At 40.5% G+C, this 25,334-nt stretch overlaps 1 protein-coding gene across 1 annotated transcript in view; it reads right to left on the bottom strand.

Annotated features, from left to right (window-relative positions):
• The window catches only part of Hdac9 (histone deacetylase 9), a 757,858-nt gene that overhangs the window by 177,917 nt on the left and 554,607 nt on the right, over positions 1-25,334 (bottom strand). The gene's annotated exons all lie outside the window — the stretch shown is intronic.

Raw genomic sequence — 25,334 nt, 5'->3', positions numbered from 1 at the left:
CTCTGCACTGACTTCTCCAATGGAAACACATTCCTGCCATGCCTCGCTGCCATTCCCTGTTTAGATTTCTCATTACAAACAGCATTACACAGGCCGGATCTGGCTTAGGTACAGGCCTGCTAGAAACCAGGCCCCAGCAGTAGGTAGAGCAAAAACCAAGAGCACTTAGTTAGACATAAAAATCGGATTTGCAAGTGCTGGAGGGAGAAAATGCCATTCCGACTGCAGGTTTATCAGGAGCCAAAGACACGGTTTAGGCAGGTAGCAGTAGCAGCCCATGAGGAGGAAGTAGTAACCACAGCTCAGCCCCCAGAACAGAAGGGACTTGTGGACCTCACACTTAGACATTAGAGGGATTTGGCTGACAAAGCAGAGGCCCCATTCTTCTAGTACAGATACTGTTTTGAGGCTTTCTTTGGTGCAGGCTGGTTCTACATTATGGAAGCATATCCTAGTTTTGTTCTAGAAAATGCCCTTAGTTCTTTTCCACACACACACAATAAGAATGTGTACATTAAGATTATTAAATAGTAGTAGTGGTTTTAATTATGTGTGTTGCATATTTTATAAAGTATTTCAAAATATTGAAATGTCAGCGACAAATGACAGATAGTTCTGATCTCAGATCTCAGAGTGCGTAAATCATCTGAAGTGTTAAGAAATGAGATTAACTGTTTGTGAATGTAAATATCAAGCCTTTGTAAATGGGCCAAAGAGAGGATTTCCTGGGCAAAACAAGCCTTTGCTCTAAAAAGCTGAAATAAACTTAAGGCCTAGTCACATGGGAAAAGGAAATAAAGGCATATGGACAAAGTAGTAGTTGGTTTTTTTTGAGTAATGGCACATGTCTATGCTTTTCTGGTGCAGTCATTATTGACTTAATCATGACAAGTTGACAAAATCAAAACCAATACCACAATCCTCTCAAGGAATCCTAGGCATACAGGTGTTCAATGGATGTTTGAGGTCTGACCCCTATCCAAACAACCATGACTTCCAAGTTATTGATAAAGAATAAAAAAGCATGAGCTATATAACCATGCAGATAAACATAAACATATACAGAGAAAATAAAGTCCTCGAAACAGGATGTCTGTGAAGAGAGAAGCTTTTAAAGCCAAATTGTTAGGAGAGACCTCATAGCCTTATTATTAAACATGACTTAAACTGAGCCACTAATTAAATTCTCTGTGCCCTGATTTGCTTATCCAAGAAACTATCTTGAGTATCATCTGATAGCTCAGAGGTTAACAGCACATACTGTCCTTCCAGATGATCTGAATTTGGTTCCTGGTAACCCCATTCACACAAACAAACACACAAAGACAGAGAACAAATAAATCTGGAATACCATCTGTAAATGACTGTTCCAAGGCTGAGTAAGGAGGTAATAAACAAAGGGTGGTTGCTTCTATTTCAGACTCTGTTGCGCCTGTACAACCCCAGGCCCAACTGAGAGCTTGGAAGTGATGCATGAACCACTCTTGACTTTGTGTCATCTAGTTTATAATCTGTTTTTTTACATTACTACAGATCTCCTGCTGTGACAGTAACATCTAGACGAATAAGAGCTTGAACTGAGAAGTTAAATAAAGGCCTATCACTGAATCTAAAAGCTCCTACCTGGACTGACTTACTGCATAGACTCTAATCACCTTGTTCATTAAATTTGAAATAGCCAAGCATTAGTTATTTCTTTATGTTTTTAAGGCTGTTGGAAATTTCTTTCTAAAAATGTTAACTACTCTGTCAGATTAGAATATCAGCTGTTGCTGAGTGGTGGTGGCACGTGCATTTAATCTGAGCACCCGGGAGGCAGAGGCAGGTGGATCCATGTGAGTTTAAGGCCAGCCTGGTCTACAGAGTGAGTTCCATCCAGTTCCAGGACAGCCAGAGCTACACAGAAAAACCCTGTCTCCAAAAACAGAAGGAGGAGGAGGAAGTGGAGGAGGAGGAAGAGAAGAAGAAGAGGAAGAAGAAGAGGAGGAGGAGGAAGAGGAGGAGGAGGAGGAGGAGAAGAAGCAATATCTGTTATTTCACTGAGAACAATGGTAGATTAGCCACAAGATTAGGCTTTAGGTCACCACAGATACTTTTGTGTGAAACCCACCTGCCTGTTTACACCTCTTCTACTTCCTGGAAGTATTTTTGTATTGATAAATACTGTGTGTCCATCAAATTAGTGTTAATGCATATAATAGTTGTGATGACAGCTTGATTTTGATTTCACTATCATTGGTCTTGTGCCTAATAATAGTTGTAATTTGGGGATGTTTTTGTAGTAAAGATATGGTTATTGTTCTCAAAGTGTAGCCAATGCATTCTTGCAATTTTTGCTTATTTCCAAACACACCCTCTTTTAGGGATCTATAGGATTTCTCACTCATTAATTTATTTATACTGAAGTATATAGGACATTTAAGTAAGAACTACTTGAAGGTCTGTTTTAGGCACAATTTATAATAATTGATAAAAATTAGCAAGTTTTGCAATATACTCTGATCACTGACTTCTAGATTTATGAGTAGGTTTCTTTTACTCAGTGATTCAGCTGTGACAACGTATCACAGGCTGGATAATTTACACAGCATAAGTGCATTTGCCACAGTTAGTTCTGGGGATATTCTCACAAAGCTTTTCCTTGTATTCAGGTTCCAATGCTTAAGCCACTTCTATTAGGTGAGGAACCCGTTTAACCCGTTTAATTATTTTCTAAATGCTCATTAATTACTATTATGGGTTTTGGATTCAATATTAATTTTGAAGGAGTGTCAGGGATAGAAAAGTTTTTTCTAAAGTCTATATACAAATACAATTCCCATGACATAATGGTTCCAAATGCTATTTTAGGATCAAATTTTTAGCTATAAAGCACATCTCACATACATTTCCACATATTACAAGATCTCCCACAGAATAATTAGATACTTTGGGGGCCACATTAACTAGTTAGCAAGATCTTGATGGGATTACTAACACGTGTAAGACACACCCTTAAAAGCAGAATCACTGTACTTTTAAAAAAAGTTTATTTTCCTTTCTGTGCATATGACCCTCTTTATTCATCCACCAACTCACTTATTGATGAACATATGTTTTTGCATACATGTATATGTGTACTGTATGCATGCATTAGTTCAGAAGTCAAAAGAGAGATTAGGCTTAAAATGGGAAAAAAAATGTAAAGACAAAGACATTAAGAAAAGAACCAGTGGATCTGCGGTCCACTCTGAGCTCCTGCCCGCAAGATCCTTGACCCCCAAATCCGGGCCTCTGTTAAAGAAAGAGGCCTCAGCTGGAGAGTTCCAGTTTCCAGTGAAATCTGACTATCCTGCAAAACCTTCCCAAGTTTCAGCTCAGCCTTTGTCCTCTTCTGCCAGCTATTGGCCAGAGGTGAGTCGGGGCCCAATCAGGGCTGCCTGTCCCATATAACCTCTCCCCCCTCCCCAGCCACAAACACCCTGGGTTGGCCCCTGATCCTGCTGCTCCTGTCTCCTGTCCCCCTGGGTTGGCCCCTGATCCTGCTACTCCTGTCTCCTGTCCCCATCGAGAGCACCCTTGGAGCTCTGATACACCCATCCCCACCGCTAGCCTGCCCTCCCTACCCTGTGCCCTACCCTACCCACGGTCCTGCCACTCTGGTTGAGCACTGGGACAGAGGGTAGAACCAACAGTCCACCCTACTTCGGGAATTCTCAGAGCAACTCTGAACAAAGGAGACCTGCTTATCCACATGGGACCACCTGTAATTTCCACCTGCTTGGTCTCTGACCACACCTCCAGTCCTCTGCTGGAATACCGGGCCCCTCCCAGAGATCTGCCTATCTCTGCAGGACCACTGTGAGTTCGTGCTGTCATCTTCTACTGGATCCTCATCCTTGACCCCATCCCTAGGTCCCTGTCTGTGGAGAAACTTCCTAGAGAGCTTGGACCACACAGAGCTACAGATATTCAATCTCACACCCACATAAGCCCATAAGTACCATAGAGAGAGGGGGAGAACCCACCAACACCTACTGGAAGAAGCTATGGGAAGAAGGCAATACAAGAAAACACCTAACAACAGAAAGACAAGCATGACACCACCAGAATCTAGGGAATCTACACCAACTAGAATGGAACACAACAACAAAGCAGAGGAAGCAGAAGGGAATGACTTAAAAATTACCATCATAAAAATGATAGAGGCCCTCAAAGAAGATGTGAGAAAATTCCTTAAAGAAATGGAGGAAAAAAACAAACAAAAAAGTGGAAGAAATGAACAAATTCCTTAAGGAAAGTACAGAAAGCCAAGAAAAAACAATTAAGCAGGTGAAGGAAACAGTTCAAAACTTGAAAACTGAAATAGAGAAAATAAAGGCAACACAAACCGAAGGAATGTTGGAAATAGAAAAATTGGGCAAAAAATCGGCAACTACAGACCCAAGCATAACCAAAAGAATTCAAGAGATAGAAGAGAGAATCTAAGGTGCAGAAGATAAACTAGAAGAAATAGATTCATCGACCAAAGAAAATCATAAATCCAACAAATCCTTAACACAAAACATCATGTGGGACACCATGAAAAGGTCAAACCTAAGAATAATAGGCATAGAGGAAGGTGAGGAAGCCCAGCTCAAAGGTGCCGAAAGCATATTCAACATATTCATCGAGGAAAACTTTCCAAATCTGAAGAAAGACATGCCCATGAAAGTACAAGAAGCATACCGAACCCCAAATAGGCTGGACCAAAGGAAAAAGACCCCTCGGCATATAATCATCAAAACACCTAGCATACAGAATAAAGAAAGAATATTAAGAGCAGCGAAGGAAACAGGACAAGTAACATATAAAGGCAGACCTATCAAAATTACACCTGACTTCTCCATGGAAACCCTCAAGGCCAGAAGGTCCTGGATAGATGTTCTAAAAGTATTAAGAGAACACGGATGCCAGCCTAGGCTACTATATCCAGCAAAACTCTCAATCACTATAGATGGAGAAAACAAGATATTTAATGACAAAACCAGAATTCCCCAATACGTATCTACAAATCCAGCCCTACAGAAAGTATTGGAAGGAAAACTCCAACCCAAGAAAGGTAACTATGCCCATAAAAATGTAGGCAACAGATAATCCAACTACACCAGAAACCAAGGGTAAAGTGGAACTAATATATTCACAATACCACTTGAAACAACATACCTAAATCAAACAAGAATCAACAATCAATGTTCCTTACTCACCCTCAACATTAATGGTCTTAACTCACCTATAAAAAGACACAGGCTAACATAATGGATACGAAGACAGAATCCATCCTTCTGCTGCATACAAGAAACACATCTAAGCTTCAAAGATAGACATTGCCTCAGGGTAAAGGGTTGGGAAAAGATTTTCCAATCAAATGGAAATAAGAAGCAAGCAGGCATAGCTATCCTAATATCTAACAAGTTAGACTTCAAACCAAAATCAGTCAAAAGAGATGAAGATAGTCATTTCATATTCATCGCAGGAGAAATCCATCACCACAAAGTCTCAGTTATGAACATCTATGCTCCTAATACAAAGTCACCCACATTCGTAAAAGAAACACTACTAAAACTCAAAGCTCATAAAAAACCTCACACACTTATAGTGGGAGACTTCAATACACCACTCTCAACACTAGACAGGACCACAAATCAGAAACTCAAAAAAGAAACAAAAGAATTAACAGAAGTTATGTCTCAACTGGGGCTAACAGACATCTATAGAACATTCCATCCAAAGACAAAAGACTATACCTTCTTCTCTGCTCCACATAAAACCTTCTCTAAAACTGACTACATAAAAGGTGGCATAACAAACCTCAACAGATACAAGAGAATAGGAATAGTCCCCTGTATCTTATCGGACCACCATGCTTTAAAATTGGAATTCAACAACAACACAAATAGTAGAAAACCTGCAAACTCATGGAAACTGAACAATGTGCATTTGCACCACTCCTGGGTCAAAGAAGAAATAAAGAAAGAAATTAAGGACTTTCTAATATTCAACGAGAATGAGGACACAACATACCCGAACTTATGGGACACCTTGAAAGCAGTGCTACGAGGGAAGTTCATTGCACTAAGTGCCCATATGAAGAAAATAGAGGATAGTCACATAAGAGAATTAACAGTGCAACTGAAAGCCTTAGAACAGAGAGAAGCAAATTCACCCCGTAGGAGTAGACACCAGGAAATAATCAACTTGAGGGCTGAAATCAACAAAATAGAAACCAGGAAAACAATACAAAAAATCAATGCAACGAAGAGTTGGTTTTTTAAAGAAAATCAACAAGCTAGACAAACCTTTATCCAAATCAACAAAAAAGCAGAGAGAGAACATGCAAATTAACAAAATCAGAAACAAAAAGGGGAACATAACAACAGACACAGAGGAAATCCAGACAATATTCAGGTCATACTTTGAAAATCTATATTCCACAGAAATTAAAAATTCAAAGGAAATGGACAAATTTCTGGATAACTATCACTTACCAAAATTAAATCAAGAACAGACAAACAACTTAAATAGACCTATAACCCTCAATGAAATAGAAGCAGTCATCGAAAGCCTTCCAACCAAAAAAAAAGTTCAGGGCCAGATGGGTTCAATGCAGAATTCTACCAGACATTCAAGGAAGAACTAATACCACTACTCCTCAAACTGTTCCATAAGATAGAAACAGAAGGTTCATTGCCAAACTCTTTTTATGAGGCCACAATAATCTTGGTACCCAAGCCTCACAAAGACACAACTAAGAAAGAAAACTACAAACCAATATCCCTGATGAACATTGATGCAAAAATACTCAATAAAATACTGGCAAACCGAATTCAAGAATACATCAGAGAAATCATCCACCATGACCAAGTAGGCTTCATCCCTGGAATGCAGGGATGGTTTACCATATGAAAATCTATCAACGTGATCCACCATATAAACAAACAGAAAAAGAAAAACCATATGATTATCTCCCTAGATGCAGAAAAAGCCTTCGACAAAATTCAACACCCTTTCATGATAAAGGTATTGGAGAGGTCAGGGATAACAGGAACATACCTAAACATAATAAGAGCAATATACAGCAAACCAACTGCCAACATCAAACTGAATGGAGAGAAACTTAAGCCAATTCCTCTAAAATCAGGAACAAGACAAGGCTGCCCTCTCTCTCCATATCTCTTCAATATCGTACTAGAAGTTCTACCTAATGCTATAAGACAACAAAAGGAGATCAAGGGGATCCAAATTGGGAAGGAAGAAGTCAAACTGTCTCTATTTGCACATGATATGATAGTTTACATAAGCGACCCAATAAAATATACCAGGGAACTCCTACAGCTGCTAAACACCTTCAGGAAACTATCAGGATACAAGATAAACTCAAAAAATCAGTAGCCCTACTTTTTTCAGACGTCAAAGAGACAGAGAAACATCACCCTTTACAATCGCCACAAGCAACATAAAGTATCTCGGTGTAATGCTTACCAAACAAGTAAAAGACCTATATAATAAGAACTTTGTGGCTGTAAAGAAAGAAATTAAAGAAGATACCAGAAAATTGAAATATCTCCCATGCTCTTGGATAGGTAAGATAAACATAGTAAAAATGGCAATCTTGTCAAAAGCAATCTACAAATTCAATGCAATCCTCATTAAAATCCCACCACAACTCTTCACCGACATTGAAAGGATAATAATTAACTTTATATGGAAAAACAAAAGACCCAGGATAGCCAAAACAACCCTATACAATAAAAGAACTTCAGGAGGCATCACTCTACGACAGAGCTCTACTACAGAGCTATAGTTCTGAAAACAGCCTGGTATTGGCATAAAAATAGACAGGTAGACCAATGGAATCGAATTGAAAATCCTGATATTAACCCACACACCTATGAACACCTGATTTTCGACAAAACAGCTAAAATTATACAATGGGGTGAGGACAGCATCTTCAACAAATGGTGCTGGCACAATTGGATGAGGGTGTGTAGAAGACTGCAGATAGACCCATGTCTGTCGCCATGCACAAAACTCAAGTCCAAATGGATCAAAGACCTCAATATCAATCCAGCCACGTTGAAACTCTTAGAAGCGAAAGTAGGAGGTACCCTTGAACAAATTGGTATAGGAGACCGCTTCCTGAACATAACTCCAGGGGCATAGACACTGAGAGAAACAATAAATGGGACCTCTTCAAACTCAGAAGCTTCTGTAAGGCAAAGGACACAGTTGACAAGACCAAATGGCAGCCCACAGACTGGGAAAAGATTTTCACCCATCCTATATCCGACAAAGGCCTGATCTCCAAAATATACAAAGGACTCAAGGAACTACTCAACACAACGCCAAATAACCCTATTAAAAAATGGGGTACAGAACTAAAGAAAGAATTTTCAATAGAGGAAATCAAAAAGGCTGAAAGACACTTAAGAAAATGCTCCACATCCCTAGCTATCAGGGAAATACAAATCAAAACAACTTTGAGATACCATCTTACCTCTGCCAGAATGGCTAAAATTAGAAACACCAAGGACAACTTATGCTGGAGAGGATGTGGAGAATGGGGGACACTCCTCCACTGCTGGTGGGAGTGCAAACTCATACAGCCATTTTGGAGATCAGTATGGCAGTTCCTCAGGAAAATGGGAATTAGTTTACCACAGGACCCGGCAATCCCCCTCTTAGGCATATACCCAAAGGATTCACATACATGCAACAAAGACATCTGTTCAACTACGTTCATAGCAGCACTATTTGTAATAGCAAGAACCTGGAAGCAACCTACATGCCCCTCAATTGAAGAATGGTTAGTGAAGACGTGGCACATCTACACAATGGAATACTACTCTGCAGAAAAAAAATAATGGATTCTTGAAATTCGCAGGCAAGTGGATGGCACTTGAAGAAACCATCCTGAATGAGGTAACCCAGTCACAAAAAGAGGAACACAGTATGTACTCACTCATATATGGATTTTAGACCTAGATCAAAAGCCTATAATTCACACCACCAGAGGAACTAGGATACAAGGTGTATTCTAAGAGATTCATATAAAGTCCCTCACAGAACTGGTAATGGACAAGTCCCCCAGAGCTCAGGGGAAGTGGGGGGGGGGCAGCGAATGGAGAGAGAAGTAGGAGAAAACAAGGGGGAGGAAAGGAAAGGAAATCATGTGCGACCAGGAAGATTTAGCCTGGTTAGGAATAGAAGACAGGAAAGAGAGAGAGAGAACATAAAAGAGGGAGCCAATATTGGTTTGTAGATAAAATTGAACACAAAGAAATGTCTAGAGAACTACGAGTCTGCTGCCAACTAATTATTTGAGCTTCCGTGGAAAGGCTACCATAAATGCCCATCCCGGAGAGTGAGATCAACAACTAACTTATCCATGGAGCCCTCAACTAATGCCTGTTAGAAACAGGAGCAAACACCCATACATAAACACTGAGTCAAAGTGGAACTCAGATGCAGAGGGAGAGGACAAGACCAGGCGGCAGAAACACATAGAGACAGCTTACCTGAACAAGGAGGAGCTAACGGGCCACTAGACTGATAGCTGGGAAGCCAGCATGGGACTGACTCAGGCCCTCCTGAATATGGGTCTTAGCCAGAAGTACTAAGCAGTCTAAGGGACCTCAGACAGTGGAGCCAGGATGTATCCCTGGAGCACAAAAGGACTTTGGGAACACATCCCCCATGGAGGAATAACTGCCTTAATCTAGAGACAGGAGAGAAGCCCCAGTTCCTACTTCACATGACCTGTCAGATCTACATGACCCCAACTGGATGGCATTCCCCTACATATGGAATTGGGGTAGGGGGATGGGATGGGAGGGTGGTTAGAGTTCATGTGAGAGGGCAGAGTGTGTAAAAGGAGGGAAGGAGTGAGGGATGAAGGGAGGGAGTGAGGGAGGTTGGGAGGGAGGGAGGGAGAGGGAACTGTGATCGACATGTAAAATAATTAAATTAAAAAAAATGCTTTGACTCCAAAATTTAAGTTCAAGGACAAGTTACTGGGGAAAAGGATTTCTAGTTTTGTTTCCACAGAAAATGAAAAGATATGGATTCCTTCCAGACTAATGTGGTTTGATCAAGCCAGACCACCTGAAACAGAGTACCAGGTGATCATACATTCAAAACAGCTGGACAAAGCATCCTGACAGACTATAGCCAGGATTTCTGAATCTTCTTCAAATCCCCCATGACAGTGCCCCTTACCAGAAGGAAGTAGTTTGGAAAGAACAACGCCCAAATTCCCAAATATTGTCTATAAATGTTTGTTTTTATTTAAATGGACTTGATTATATAAAACAAATAAATAAAAAAAATAAGAAAGAAAAGAACCAGCATCATATAAATTAAAAAATCATGTCAGCCTAGCAGACAAGAAGAAAGCCAGCCCCAATCTTTGGGCACAGACTGTCAAGAGGATATGTACACCCACATGATGTAGGTTGCCTCAGACTGGGAGGGAAGGGGCTAGCCTGCTAGGACCTTCCTAGCATGTGAGAAGAAAGCCAGCCCAGGTTCTTGGGCCCAGGCTGACTGTACCATACCCAGGGCCCTGGGCTTAATGGTACAAGGCACATGGGCCCCCCTCACTGGAAGGAAATAAGGGGCAGAAAATTGTTAAGAGAATCAGAATGGTCCTCTTAACCATGGAAAGACACATAAAGGAAGAAAGGTAGATGGAGAGGTTTGCACAAATGTTGGAGGCTTCCTGTTGTCCATGGTGATAGTTGTAGACTAAAGAGGGAAGTCTACTGCCAGGACCATGGCAATGTCTGGACCAAGCTGTTATCAAGGGCCATGTAGGGGTCTCTAGTCTTGCAGTAGCCAGGGTCTGTGTTGATATTCATGGTTCCTGTTGCCATTGAGTGCCATGTTGACTACAAAGGCCTGGGGCTAAGTTCGGGTCCATGAGCTATGCTGCCACTGGGGTCGTACTGATCTGGGTAGCCTTACCATCACTTGGAGCCATGGTGACAGTCAGTTCTAGGCAGCTGCCTAGGACCATATCTGTGCCTGTGGTCTATGTTGGTGCCTATATCCCCATGGTGCCATCAAAGGCCACATAAAGGCTGGTGTCTGGGTTGCATCCTGTGGCCTTGTTGGTGTCGAGCTGCCATCAGAGCCATCCTGATCTGAGTGACCAGAGCTACCACTAGGAACAAGGAGGTTGACAAGGCTAAGCTGCTGCCTGAGGCCATGTCTGAGTCCATTGCCCAACTACAGCCTGGATCTGTATTGAACTCTGTGGCACAGATTTCCACTAGGGCCCATACAGAGGCTGGGGATCTGGGCCAGAGTCTGCAGCTTTGGTGGAGTCAGAGGGACAGCAGGGGACATATAAGTATGGATATCCTGTGCTACCATCCAGGGCCAGAGTGTCATCTGGGCCCAGACTGCCACAGGGAGCCATGTTTTGATCCATAGTCTTATAGTGACCAGAATCTGGATTGACATATGCAGTTCAGAGTGCATACCACAGATTGCAATGAAGGAACCCGGGGTCAAACCAGCCACCTGAGTCTGGGTTGGTATCCGAGAACCAGGATGCAGCCATGTTTGAGTGGTATGCACTGCTCCTCAATGATATGACAATATCTGGACCTGAGCTGTAGCTGAGGTCCATATCAGGGTCTGTAGTCCCACTGTAGTCAGGCCCTGTGCTAATGTCCGATGCTCCTTTTGCCTTCAAAGGCCGTGTAGACACACAAGATCAAGGGCCAAATAAGTGTCTCTGGTCCTCGATGCCACCAGGGACAGTGGTGATATCCAGACCCAGCTACTGCTAAGGGGCATGTTTGGGGGGGGCATTGGTCCTACCCTAGCTGGAGATCTGACCTGAGGTCTGGGTCCTTCATTACTACTAATAGTCATGTAGAGGCCCAGGGTCGGGGCTGTGCCCTGAGGCCTTCGTGGTGTCCAGAGAGCACATGGCTACTGGAATCATTGCCATCTGGGTGGCCATTCCCTCCACCTGGAGCCAGGCCAAAGCTGTGGCTAAGTGCCATGTGTGGATGGATGATCCAGCTGCAGCTAGAGTCTGCATTGGTGTTTGTGGCCAGTGTCATCTCAGGAGGCCTTAGGAATCATGTGAGATGAAATCAAAGCCAGTCTGCCCTTCACTGCCCTGGGAAATCTGCCCTTGCCTCTTATTGCCCACTACAGCAAGGGAGCTGGCCCCTGCACTCGGGAGAGAGGGCTCTCACCCCTCACCACAGGTGAGGATGAACCTAATCTGAGGACATACATGTAGGAGAGCTGACTCCCCACTGTACCCAAGGCTGGTGGTCCCAGTGGCTCGATCTGCCCTGCCTGGCTAACACCCAGACCCACAACCTGGGCCTTGGGTTTACCCACCCTAGCATCTACCACATCCAGCTATTGCTGGAGCCCGTGATGGGACTAGTCATGTGGAATGATATCCCCAAGATCTCCAACACATAAGCTACCCCAGAAGAGCTCCGATGAAGATCCAGTGAGGATAGTATATAAAAAACTAGAGGCCTTGAACCCAACTCATTGCTACGCACAGTTGCCTGTCAAGCTGATGGGGCAAGGGGGTATACTATATGACACACCAAAGCCTCCAATGCCATCAGGACACATGAAGAGGTGACATAGTGTCAGGAGAGAAGGAGAAACAGATTTTTCTGTTTCAGGTGTTTGTTGTTTTGGATTATTGTTTTTGTTGTTATAGTTTTTGCTTTTGTTTGCTTGTGTACTTCCTTTTATTTTGTTTTATGGGAGAGGGATACAATAGGGACCAGGAAGATGAACAGAATTGGGGTGCACGATAGGAAACCCCTAAAGATTCGATAAAGAAGACTTTAAACTTTATGTCAAAGTAAGATCATTTTCCATTTGCTCTATGTATGAAAAATTATGCTGGTTTGTCTCATATCATCTGTGTTAATGGATTCCATTCCTTGCTTCCCTAAACAATAGTTTAAAGAGTGGACTCTTTTCATCTGACTACTTGACATCTAGCTAGCTGCTAAGGTTATGTATAGGAAATATGGGAGGAAGAAAAACTTAAAAACTGTCCCTTCTGGTCCTGAGAGATTAGACACATTGGGCACAAAAGTGTAATGGAGAAAATGAAGTAAGAAGCAACATGGGAACAAATGAGACAGCCAAATAATGACCCAGGGAAGTTAACAAAGAGGTTAAAGAGTAAAGACTACATTCACATTTGGCACTTTTGCAGTGAGTATACACTGAACTTTGGGTACCACTTGATGAGAAGCCTGCAAAGTAAAGTCAAAAGTCAACCAAGGGTCACACACAGATGCATTTCTAAGAGGTGCTTCCTGTGTAGTGGGAATGGGAGCTTCAAAGGCTTAGGATCAACTAAGGCTATACCAAAAGAAAGTCCACAGAATCAACTAACTACAACTTCTTCTACATGGAGTCCATGGTAGCAGCTCAGGAGACCTGAATATGAGCTGAGCTGAGGTTGCCGAGGTCCAGTGGCCAAATTTCCAGGTTGTAGAGAAGTCAGAAATCAGGGGTCCATTATCAGGTAGCATAGTTCCAATGTCAAGAGACCAGGAACAATCAGATTGCATAAGGAATCAGGTTGCTGTGGAAACCTGGTTCTTCAGAGGACAGCATGGGTGTTCAAGTTTGGCATCCAAATGCCACCTCCAGGGAAAAATCCAAGAGACTGAGCTATTGCTTGAACAGGTTTAAACGAATCATAGTTGGTCTTAAAATGGGATTTTTAGACTTTAATCACACACACCTTTAATCCAGGCACTCAGGAGGCAGAGACAGGCAGCAAGATATCTGTGAGTTCGAGGCCAGCCTAGTCTAGTGAGCTAGTGAGCGAGTTCCAGGGCAGCCTCCAAAGCTACATAGAAACCCTGTCTGGAAAAAACAAATCCCTATAAAGAGGGATTAAAAGTAGGAGAGACTAACTGAGGTATTCTTAATTGGGAAGATAAGTGTAACTGGAAGGAAAAGAGAAAATGGCCATTTGACACTATTGAGAGAGCAAAGACTACCTTCTTTCTTGTTTTCCTTTTAATTTTTGCTTATTTATTTTGAGGCACAGTCTTGCTATGGGTGTTGGACTGATCTGGAAATCACAAATCACCTGTTCAGCCTCCCAAGTATTGAGTTTAGAGGCATCTATTACAATGCCCAGCTTTAGCTGTGTGATCGTATGATTATCAGTGTTAATTTTGCAATGTTGTGTATTGAATCCCTGCTATCAGAAATACTACATCCTCAGCCATTATCTCATTTTCAAGGTCACAAAGCTACTTGGCTAGATCCCAACAGAAAATATTTATCCCAGGCTGTGAACTAAGTCTCTGAAGGCTAGTCTATATAGAAAGATGCCAGGGTATAATTGTATATTACAGCTAACAGAACAATACCCCAAATTACCATCCTTCCAATTCCCCTGTAGTATTTACTAATATTTATTTTGTATGTCATTTCAATAAATAATGTGGCTTCATTTTTGACGTATTTCCTTGAGTCAGCTCATCCTGTAGACCAGGCTGGCCTCCAGCTCAGAGATCCATTGCCTGCCTCTGCCTCCTCCATGCTGGGATTAAAGTCATGTGCCACCACTGCTCAGAATCTCATCCTTTGCTACACTACTTTTGGCAGGGTATTTTATCACAGCAATAGGAAAGATGCAAAGAGACTTGCTGAAAGCATATGCTTTGGGGTGAGGATCCTTTGACCTTGATGCCTAAGGAAGGCTTTAAGAGGCACAGATACAATGGCAATATGCAGCCTCGAGATATGTCTGCTTAGTGAGGTAGAGAGAAAGAAGATTGTAAAGCAAACTATAGTGTAGCAGGTCACAAAAATGTCCCTGTGTTATAGCAAAAGAAATACTTAAGTAAAAACTAAAACAGGTAAAATACTTACTCTTTCTGAAAAGTGAGGATGAAGCAAGAGTGGTGGCATCAGTTTTTAAGCCTTTAAGCCTGTACCCTGACAGAAGGAGAGGTCATTCTCTCTACTTCACCATGGGCCTCAAGCTAAAAGAGCACAGAAGGTGGAGAAATGGAATCCCATTCACTCATCACAATGGTTGAGAGGATAAAAGGAAAGGCAGGTGAGGGCGAACAGATGGAAAGTCCTGCATCTAACTTGGACCCATAGCTCATGTCTATCAGTACCAGAGGCTCTTAAGTAGGAGAGTGCTATCTATAAGGAATTCTAGTAGGAGAGAAAATAAAAGCCAGCTTGTGAAAAGTCATGAATTCTAGACCTACAACTGTAGAGACGGGACCGAACTAGGCCCACTGTATATGGGAGGCAATCGTGAAACTTGGATTAGCTGAAGCGCCCCTAGTGGTAGGACCATGACATAATCCTGGTACATGATCTAGCTTGTTCAAAGAGGGGTTGTGCCCTGCCCCAAACTATTGTGCCAGACTATGTTGACTCCTTCCTCATGAAAACTTTTACCCATGAGGAGGAGTGGACTAGGGGGTGGGGGGGTGGGGGGTAGAAGGGAGTGGAGAGTTGGGGGTGGGAGGAGGTACGGGAGGGAAATTGTGGTTGAAATGTAAAATGAAACTAAAAAAAAAAAGAAAAAATGGCAAGAGAAAAAAGTAAAAGCTGGTAAAGGACTAAACAATTGCTTTAGAAACAGTCCAAAGTCAGGCATGGTGGCCCTCACCTCCCATCTCTGAACTTAAGAAGACAGGGGGACTTGTGTAAATTCAAGGCTACCAAGCTATAGACTGAAACTCAGCCTCCAGAGGTAGGTAGTGATGGATATAAACCGTTATGAGCATTGGCTGTTCTTCTAGAGGACTTGGGTTCAATTCTCAGCAACCACATGGTGGCTCATAGCTGTGTGTAACTCTAGTCCCAGGCGATCTAATGTCCTCTTCTGAACTCCATGCACCACAGTAGTAGGCATGTACACTGTGCATAGACATATACGAAGGCAAAATATCTATAAAAGTCTATATATGTTATTTTATAATAAAATAATAAAATGAGCCTCTACACCTCAAAATATAATACATAAACACACATACATACATATATATATATATGCATACATGAATACACACATGCATGCACACACAGACACACACACACACACACACACACACACACATAAACAAACAAGCCTAGCTACTCCCTAATACTATCAGAGTCTGGAAAAATAGTAAGTCCCAATCTTTGTCTGTCAACTAAGAAAATATAAGATTAGAGGATGTAGGATTGCAGTAAACTTCCCTAAGGAGGTTAGAGAGTTGACACATACCTCATTTACTCACAACACAGAAGAACACAATCCAGTAAATAACACAATAGAAAACAAGTACAGGTTGTTTATATTTCAGCAGTGCTTTTACATTTCCCTCCTCTGAAGTTATTTGGTTCCTACTATTTGAAAGTAAAGATGTCACTCACTAATCAGGGTGGTGGTTTTCAGCTAACATGTACTTTACCCTGTCAAGACTACTAAAATATTTTTTAAAAAATCAAATGCTTTCAGCAAGTTGAACCTGACATATTTTGGTGTTTTCAATGTTGTTGTTTATTTATTTTACTTATTTACACATTTATTTATATTTGTCAACATTCTAGAGCTGTGATTCTCAGTACAGATTTTATTTTTCCAGGCTATCTCTTGAGCTATATATATAATTTGTTATGACTGAAGACCAGGTCTGCCAGTCAATTCTGATAGGAAGAAGATAGGAAGGGTGTGAAACATCCAACAGCCAAAGGACAGTCCTGATAGAAAACTAATGTAACTACACGAGGCTCTTAAAATAATTACAAAAGTATTGTCTATAAAGATTTCTAACTGAATACACATAGGAAAGAAATATAAATGGAATTACCAAATATCAGGGTAGAGAAATCCCCAACTAGACATCTCTCACTACCAAATGAAACCTCCGTTGTCAAAAATGGGTTATATCTAATTGAACTATTGGCAAAAGGGTCAACATGAATTCCTTGAACAAAACAAATATTGCCAGGGCTCTTCACAAACTGATGGTAAGGCTTTATTGCTGAAGGAAACATCTATAGCACTTGAACACAGAGAAGTCGAGCTGGTTCCTACTTAGGACCTTTGCCCCTACTGACTAGTTTTCATGGTACAGGAAGGTACTCTGCACATGAACAGGGGTGGGAGGTGGAAGTGGGAGTAAACATTAACTCAGCAACAAACCCTTTAATCCATAAAAGTGACCCACCTGAAAGATAGGTTGGTATAATAGTGGCAGAAAGTTTGTGTGAGTAACCAAATATCTGATTGACTTAAGGCCCACTCCATGAGATGGACACCAAACCCAACATTTGTTGGATGAGAAAGAACCTGAGTCTAGATAGGCCAGAGACCAAGGAGAAAAAGAACAATACATTGTGTTGCTAAAGAAATACAGCAACAAAGTGACTCCTAAGGACTTTCATCAGTGCTTACAGGTCAGTGCCTTGCTCAGTTATTATCAGAGAGGCTTCCTCCTATATAAGGTGAGAAAAAACACAAAGCCCCACAGCCAGGCAATGCACAGAGAGTGAGAGACCTTAAAACACTTAGCCCCAACAAGAGTATCTCCAATTCCTTCCCTCGGGGCCCAGGAAACCCTGAGGAAGGGGAGACAGGGTGGAAGAGCCAAAGGGAATGGAGAGCAACAAGAAATCAAGGCTTTCTAGACACCCCAGGGCTGGCATACATGCGAACTCACAGAGATTGTGGCATATTGCTCATGGCCTGCATGGGTATGCACCAGATAGAGTCCTAGAGCTGAAAGGACAAGTAGACACACACCCTAGCCTCAATCCCTAAAGCAGCAGGCATCTCCAATTGACAACTACTCAAAAAGGAAAATTTAGTTTTCTTCAAAGGAGTGTTACTAGGTACAAACCACAGTGATGTAGGCCCCATGCCAAGCAGTAGACAATCAACACAAAATGAGATCAATGGTAGTTTTGGAGGTTTTATGTTTCATAATTGATAGGGGATATCCTTCTGTATGCTGTGAATATATGTTTCTCTTATTGATGAATAATGTTCCAACCAACGGACAGGCAAGATTTAGCCAGGAGGGGATATCCATACAGGGATAGAGAAAGGTAGTAGGTGGAGTCAGAGAGACACCATGTAGCTTCAGAAGAAGCAAAGGAATTAGGCATCACCAGTAAGCCAAGACAATGTGGAGATACAGAGATGAATAGAAATGGGTTAGTAATTAAGAGAGAGATAGCCAATAAGATGCCTGAGAAAAGGCCAAACCGTTTATAATTAATATAAGCTTCTGTGAAGCTGAAGGACTGGGACTGTGTAGACAGAGAACTCTATCTACACATAATGCTTTGTCTGAGCTTTTTAATTTTAACCTTACAAATCTTTTGCTTATATATTATGATTTCTGATTTTGTGTTTCATGGGATTTCTGTGTGAGCAAAAGCATATCTCTGCATTTGTATGTGTTTCTTATGCTTTTTCTTTGTTTTGTTTTTTCCTGTTTGTTTTATCTTATTCTGGTTTATTTGTTTGTTTTTAATTGCTGGATTGTTTTCTAATGAGAAATAGAAAGTACTTTCCAGTGGTGGTGCATGCTTTTAAGCCCAGCACTCAGGAAGCAGAGGGAGGTGGATCTCTGAGTTTGAGGCCATCCTGGTCTACAGAGCATGTTTCAGGGCAACCAACACTACACAGAGAAACTATGTCTTGAAAAACAAAAACACTCCCCTCTAAAAAAACATGGGTAAATAGTACTTGACATTTGGGGCTGGAGAGATGGCTTAACCGCACTAAATGTTCTTCAAGAGGACCCAGGTTCAAACCCCAGAATCCACATGGCAGCTCACACTTGTCTGTAACTCCTATTCCAAGGGATATGACACTCTCACACAGACATATATTCAAATAAAAAACAATGCATCAATGTACTGGGCAGTGATGGTACACTCCTTTAATCCCAGTACTCAGGAGGCAGAGGCAGGCGGATCTCTGTGAATTTTGAGGCCAGCCTCATCTACAGAGCTAGTTCAAGGACAGCTGGGGCTGTTAAATAGAGAAACCCTGTCTCAAAACAAAACTAGACAAAAAAGAGTGTGAATTTGGTTGGGTGGAGAGGTGGGGGATCTTGGAAGAGTGAGGGTAGGAGGAACCATGATTAGAATATATTGTAAGAAAAGAATATCTAGTTTTAATGTCAAAAAAAGAATTTTAATTGGAGGGAAAGTAACGTGAAGCTATCATGATAACTTTGTAGGAAAGGACACTTCTTTTCTTCAAACCTAGGTTGTAAAATAGACCCATATAACTCCCATGGTAAAAGCAAGGAACCAACTATAATGACATATTGTCCCCTGATGTACACACATATGTCACACATGCGTATCCTCCTGATGGGAGATGTCAATCTGTATATGTTTCTCATACTGGATAATGAATAAAGCACTGTTGGCCAATAGGAAAGCAAGATAGGCGGGACTAGGAGACGAGGAGGAAAGAGGAAGTAAGGAGGAGCCAAGATGGAGAGTCTGGAGAAAGCAGTATGCCGGCCGGCTCCCCGGTAAGAGAAATACTAGATCAGCAGAAATGGGTTAATACTTAAGACAGAGCTAGCCGATAAGAAACTAGTACCTGGCCAACAGCATAATATCAAATACAGAGTCTCTGTGCATTATTTGGGGCTGGTGCGGTGGCGGGACAAGACCAGAGGCGGCGGGCAGAAAAACCGTACTCCTTACATCCTCCCCCACATACAACACACACAAATAAATAAATACATGTAATGATAATAATAATAATAATAATAATAATAATAATAATAACTATCACTTTCTCCAAAGTCAATGATGCTAAGCTAGAGGGTCACTTCTCTGGCAACACAGAGACAGGCAGAGGTACTTCCTTCCCTACAGTGGCAGCTAGAAACATGAAGCCCTACATATTGTCTTCCTTCAGTAAAGGTCACTATTACAGCAGGTGCTACATATAGTAAGCTCTTCCTTTGATCACTGCATTTGCACCTTTTTAGTGAGTCCTACTCCTACCACACAAAATGCAAGGCTGGTAGCAACTCCACTCACCACTGACCAGCTGAGGACTAAGTGTCCTATGCCTCCTATCTGATCCCTTCCAGCCTCATCTTTTTCAGGTAGGGACACCAAAGACATGCTACTAATTCCATCTATTCCTGACAAATACCCATGGACTCTCCCCTCCATCTCTAGGCAGGGAGCCTAGATCTAGTCACCAACTCCATCCATCCCCTCAAGGGGCATCAGAACCAACCACTCCATCCACTCCTGCACCTGTCTGAGGACCACATGACTGGCACCTGTCTCACAAGTTATAAAAGACTACTGATGACAATCCAGACTACTCCACCCAGGAAATCTATCTCACAACTGAAAGATAAAGAAACAATTTCCATGATAGGAACACATTAGAAGAATATATGATCACTATGCTATCTCTGTAGAGAACACTGGAGTAGTTAAATCTGAAAAAAATGGAATCAATAGATCATAATTGTGTGTGCGGTGTGGTTTACCTTCTAAGTAAGAAACAAGCAGGCATAGACATTTTAATCTGATGAAATCCACTAGGTAAACAAACCAACCAACAAACAAAGCTAACCAGAGCCAGGCAAAGGGGATGCATGCCTTTAATCCCAGCACCCAGGAGGCAGAGGCAGGCAGAAATTAGTGAATTTGAGGCCAGCCTGGTCAGGACTGTTATACATACAAATGCTGTCTTTAAAAAAAAATCCCTAACTAGAGTAGTTAAGAAAGGATACTTAATTTTCATTAAAGAAGAAGTCCAACAAGGTATCACAATCCTAAGCACATGTGCACTGAAGCAGAATACGCAATTTCATAAAAGAAGCACTATTATCTAACACAGTAAGAGTGGGTGGTTTCAATACCAAATGCCCATCAATAGTTATGTCATCTGGGAATAAAACTAAGTAGAGAAACTCCACTTAGTTAAATGACATCACATCAAATAGATTTAACAGGTATCTATAGAACATTTCACCCTACTACTAAAGGATATGTATGCATACTTGTCAGCAACCTAGGGAACTTTCTCCAAAATAGACTACATATTAGAACACAAAGCACATTTCAATATAGAACAATTGAAATCATGTCTTGCATTCTATCTAATCATCATGGAATAAAGGTAACATCAACAACAGTAGAGATGACAAAAAGTGCACAGACTCTTCAAAGGTGAACAACATACTACTGAATCAAAAGTGGGTGAAGGGAGAAATCAAGAAGGAAAATTTAAAATTCAAAGGATTGAAATAAAATGAAAACACAACATACCAGAATCTATGTGACACAGTGAAAAAAGTCCTAAGAGGAAAGTATTTAGCAATATGTGCCAACATCAAATATTGTAGCATATATCAAATTAATAACTTAATGATACACATGAAGGCCTTAGGAAAACAATAAAACCAAATAACCCAAAAGTACATGAGGATAAATAATTAAAACTAGGGCTGAAATTAATAAAACAGTGATGAAAAAATTACAAAGAATCAATGAAACAAAACTTGGTTATTTGAAGAGGTCAACAATATTGAAAAATCTTTAATTAACTGAAAGAGGAGTTAAAATAATAAAAATTAGACATAAAAAGGGAGATATTACAATGGACACTGAAGAAAATCAGAGTATCACAGGACATACCTTATTTTAAAAAATCATAATTCATCAAGCTGAAAAATCTAGACAAACTGATTAATTTCTAGATATATGCATTGTACTAAAATTAAATCCAGATGAAGTAAACAATTGAAATAGACTTGGGACATCTAGTTAGATAGAAATAGTAATTAATTTTAAAGAGCCCAGGGCCAGATGGTTCAATGTAAAATTCTACCAGACCTTCAAATAAGACAATCAATATTTCTTATTAAGAAGACAATCAATATTTCTTATTTATTTCACAAGACAGGAATAGAAAAAATATTTCCAAGTTATATATAACCATGATCTGAAAACCAAGCAAAATAAGCTCCAACATAGCACAAAGAAAGAAAGCAGTGGTCAATATCATTGATGAACATAGATATAAATTCTTTTTGTAGTATACTTAAAAGTCGAATTCAAGGACACATTAAAAAGAATATTCACTATGATCAAGTCAACTTTATCCCATAGATGCATTGATGGTTCAACATAGATCTGTAAATACAATCCACCATGTAAATAGACTAAAGGACTGAAACCACATAATCATCTCATTAGATGTAGGAAAGGACTTTGACAAAATCCAACATGCATTTATGTATGGTAAAAAGTATTGGAGAGACTAGGAATACAGGGGACAGACATATCTCAACATAAAAAGAGCAGTATACAGGAAGTACACAGCCAGCATCAGAAGAGTATTTCTGCTAAAATCATGAACACTTCTCCTCATGTTCAATTTGAAGTTTTAACTAAAGTGATAAGACAAGTAAAGAAAATAAGTGGATAAAAATAAGAAAGGAAGAAATAGGACTATTTTTATTTCCTTATAATATGATTTTATTCATAAAAGGCCTGGTAGGGTCTACCAGAAAATTCCTACATCTGATAAATAAATTCAGCAAAGCATCATAATACAAAATTAATATACAAAAATTGGTGGCCATATACAAATGGCAACATTCCTAAAATGAAATAAAAAAGCATTAAAAAATTCCTGAAAAATATTTTTTAAATAACTGTAACCAAGGAAATAAAAATACCTGTACAATGAACACTTTTCAGAAACTGAAAAAAAAAATGAATAAGATTCTAGAATATGGAAAGAACTCACATGCTCATGGATTGATAAGACTAATCTTGTGAAAATAGCTACCCTATCAAAAACAATCTAGAGTCACTGTAATCTCCATCACATTTCCAATGCAATCAACAGAATGTATGAATAAAAATCTTAAATTTCATATGGAAATACAAAAGACTCAGGATGGCCAAAAAATACTCAAAAACAATAAACCTGCTGAAGGTATTACCATCCCAGATGTCAAGTTATACTTTCAACTCATAGTAATATGAACAGCAATTTACCAACACTAAAATAGGCTATTGGAATAGAACCAACAGCCCATATATAAATCCACACTCCTACAGCCCACCGAATATTTTTTTGACAAAGAATCCAAAGTATACCTAGGTGAAGAGATAGTATTTTCAACAAATGGTACTTGCCAAACTGGGTAGCATCAATTAGAACACTGAAGTCTGATCTAGCCCTACAAAAACTCAACTCCAAATGGATCAAGAAATGAATATCCCAATTCTATGTTTAAAATCCAGCAGATGAAAGTACTTTCTTAGCAGGACCCCAAAATTGCAGGCATTAGGACCAAAAATAAATTGAATTTCAAACTGTTTTTATAGAGCAAATAACATCATCACTTGAGAGAAAAGGTGGAATTGAAAATAAATGTTCCCAGCCATGCATATGCCAGAGGATTAACTCTAGAATATACAAAGAACCCCCAAAAAACTAATCAATACAACAAACACCTCAATTAAAAATAAGGCATAGAACAAAACAATTCTTGACAAATGAAATACAAGCCAGATGGTGGTGGAACACATCTTTAATCCCAGTATTTGGGGAGCAGAGGAAGGAAGATCTTTAAGTTTTCCCAAGATAGCCAGGGCCAAAGCAAAAAGCAAAAAAAAAAAAAAAAAAAAAAAAGATGAACTACAAATGGCTGGGAAACAACTATAAAATATGTAACATCCTTAACCATTAAAATGCAAATTATGCAAATTAAAACTATTTTGAAACTTCATCTTACACCATTTAGAATGGCTAAGATTTAAACAGTAACTACAGGACAAAATAGCCCTGTCCAGCCTCCATAAAACAATGTATGTCAAATGTTCACTGTTGGTGGAGTCAAAACTGATGTATCCATTATGCGAATCAGCGTGGAAGATCTCAAAAAAGCTAAAATATGTCTACCACACGATACATCTATTCTACCTTTGGGCACATACCCAAGGGATGCAAAATCCTACTACAGAGACATATGCTCATCCTTGTTTATAACTATCCTGTTCACCGTAGCCAGAAAATAGAAAAAGAATAGACATTCAACTGGTAACTGGATATAAATATGTGGTATATTTACACAATGGAATATTATTTAGCTGTTATGAAAATAAAATTATGGAACTCCCAGATAAATAGAGGCAGCTGAAATCAATACCTCTTGTGAGGTTACCCAGATTCAGAAAGATATTCATCATGTATTTTCCCTTACTTGTGGATGTGAGTTTTGATTCTTCAGATTGCTGTGTTTCATTTACACTACCTATAGAGGACAGGACATGACCAAAGGGGAATGGGGAGAGGAGTTCAGAGGAGCAGAGACTGCACTCACTGGGATCATGGCTAGTAGTGCATAACTATAAAAAAGAAAAGAGAGGGAGAGCTGAGACAGAGGGCTTGGCCAGAGGGTTCCAGGAAGAAGAGAGATGATGGGGAGAAAACTATTTTGGACTTTCTGATGGCTTTTTTTATTTTATTTAATTATTTATTTATTTTGTTTATTTTTATATATCCCCACCACAGGTTCCCCTCCCTCCTCTCTTTCCATTCCCTCCCTCCAACCTCCTTCTCTCCACTCCTCTGTTTCTGTTCAGAAATCTGCAGGCCTCTGATGGGTATCAACAAAGCATGGCATTATCAAATCAAGGTAGGGCTAAGCTCCTCCCCTTATATTAAGGCTGGGCAAGGCAATCCAGTATGAAGAATAGGTTCCCAAAAGACAGCCAAAGTGTCATGGATAGGCCCTGATAACCCTGCTAGAAGTCCCACAACTAGACAAAGTTATACAACTGTCATACATATGTAGAGGGCCTAGGTCAGTCCATGCAGGCTCTCTAACTATAGGTCTAGAGTCTATGAGCTTCTACAAGCCCAAGTTAGTCATTTCTTTGGGTTCCCTCTCATGATTTTGACCCACCCCACACTCCTGGCTCACACAATCCTTTCTCCCTCTCTTAAATAGGATTCCCTGAGCTCAGCGCAGTGTTTGGCTGTGGATCTCTGCATTTGTTTGCATTAGTCTCTGGGATGAAGGCTCTCTGATGACAGTTAAGGCAGTCACCAATCTGATTACAGAAGATGACCAGTTCAGGAATCCTTTCCACTATTACTAGAAGTCTTAGCTGGGGTCATCCATGTTACCTCTAGGTAGCCGCTCTAGGGCTGTCGATTGGAGCCTGGATATCTTTTACTTTATAGTTAATATCCACTTATGAGTATATACCATGTTTGTCTTTCTGGTTCAGATTACCTTACTCAGGGTGACTTTTTCTAG

The sequence above is a fragment of the Phodopus roborovskii genome, unplaced genomic scaffold, assembly GCF_943737965.1.
Source record: "Phodopus roborovskii unplaced genomic scaffold, PHOROB, whole genome shotgun sequence".
Classification (NCBI taxonomy): domain Eukaryota; kingdom Metazoa; phylum Chordata; class Mammalia; order Rodentia; family Cricetidae; genus Phodopus; species Phodopus roborovskii.
This window is presented reverse-complemented; position numbering and strand designations above follow the sequence as displayed.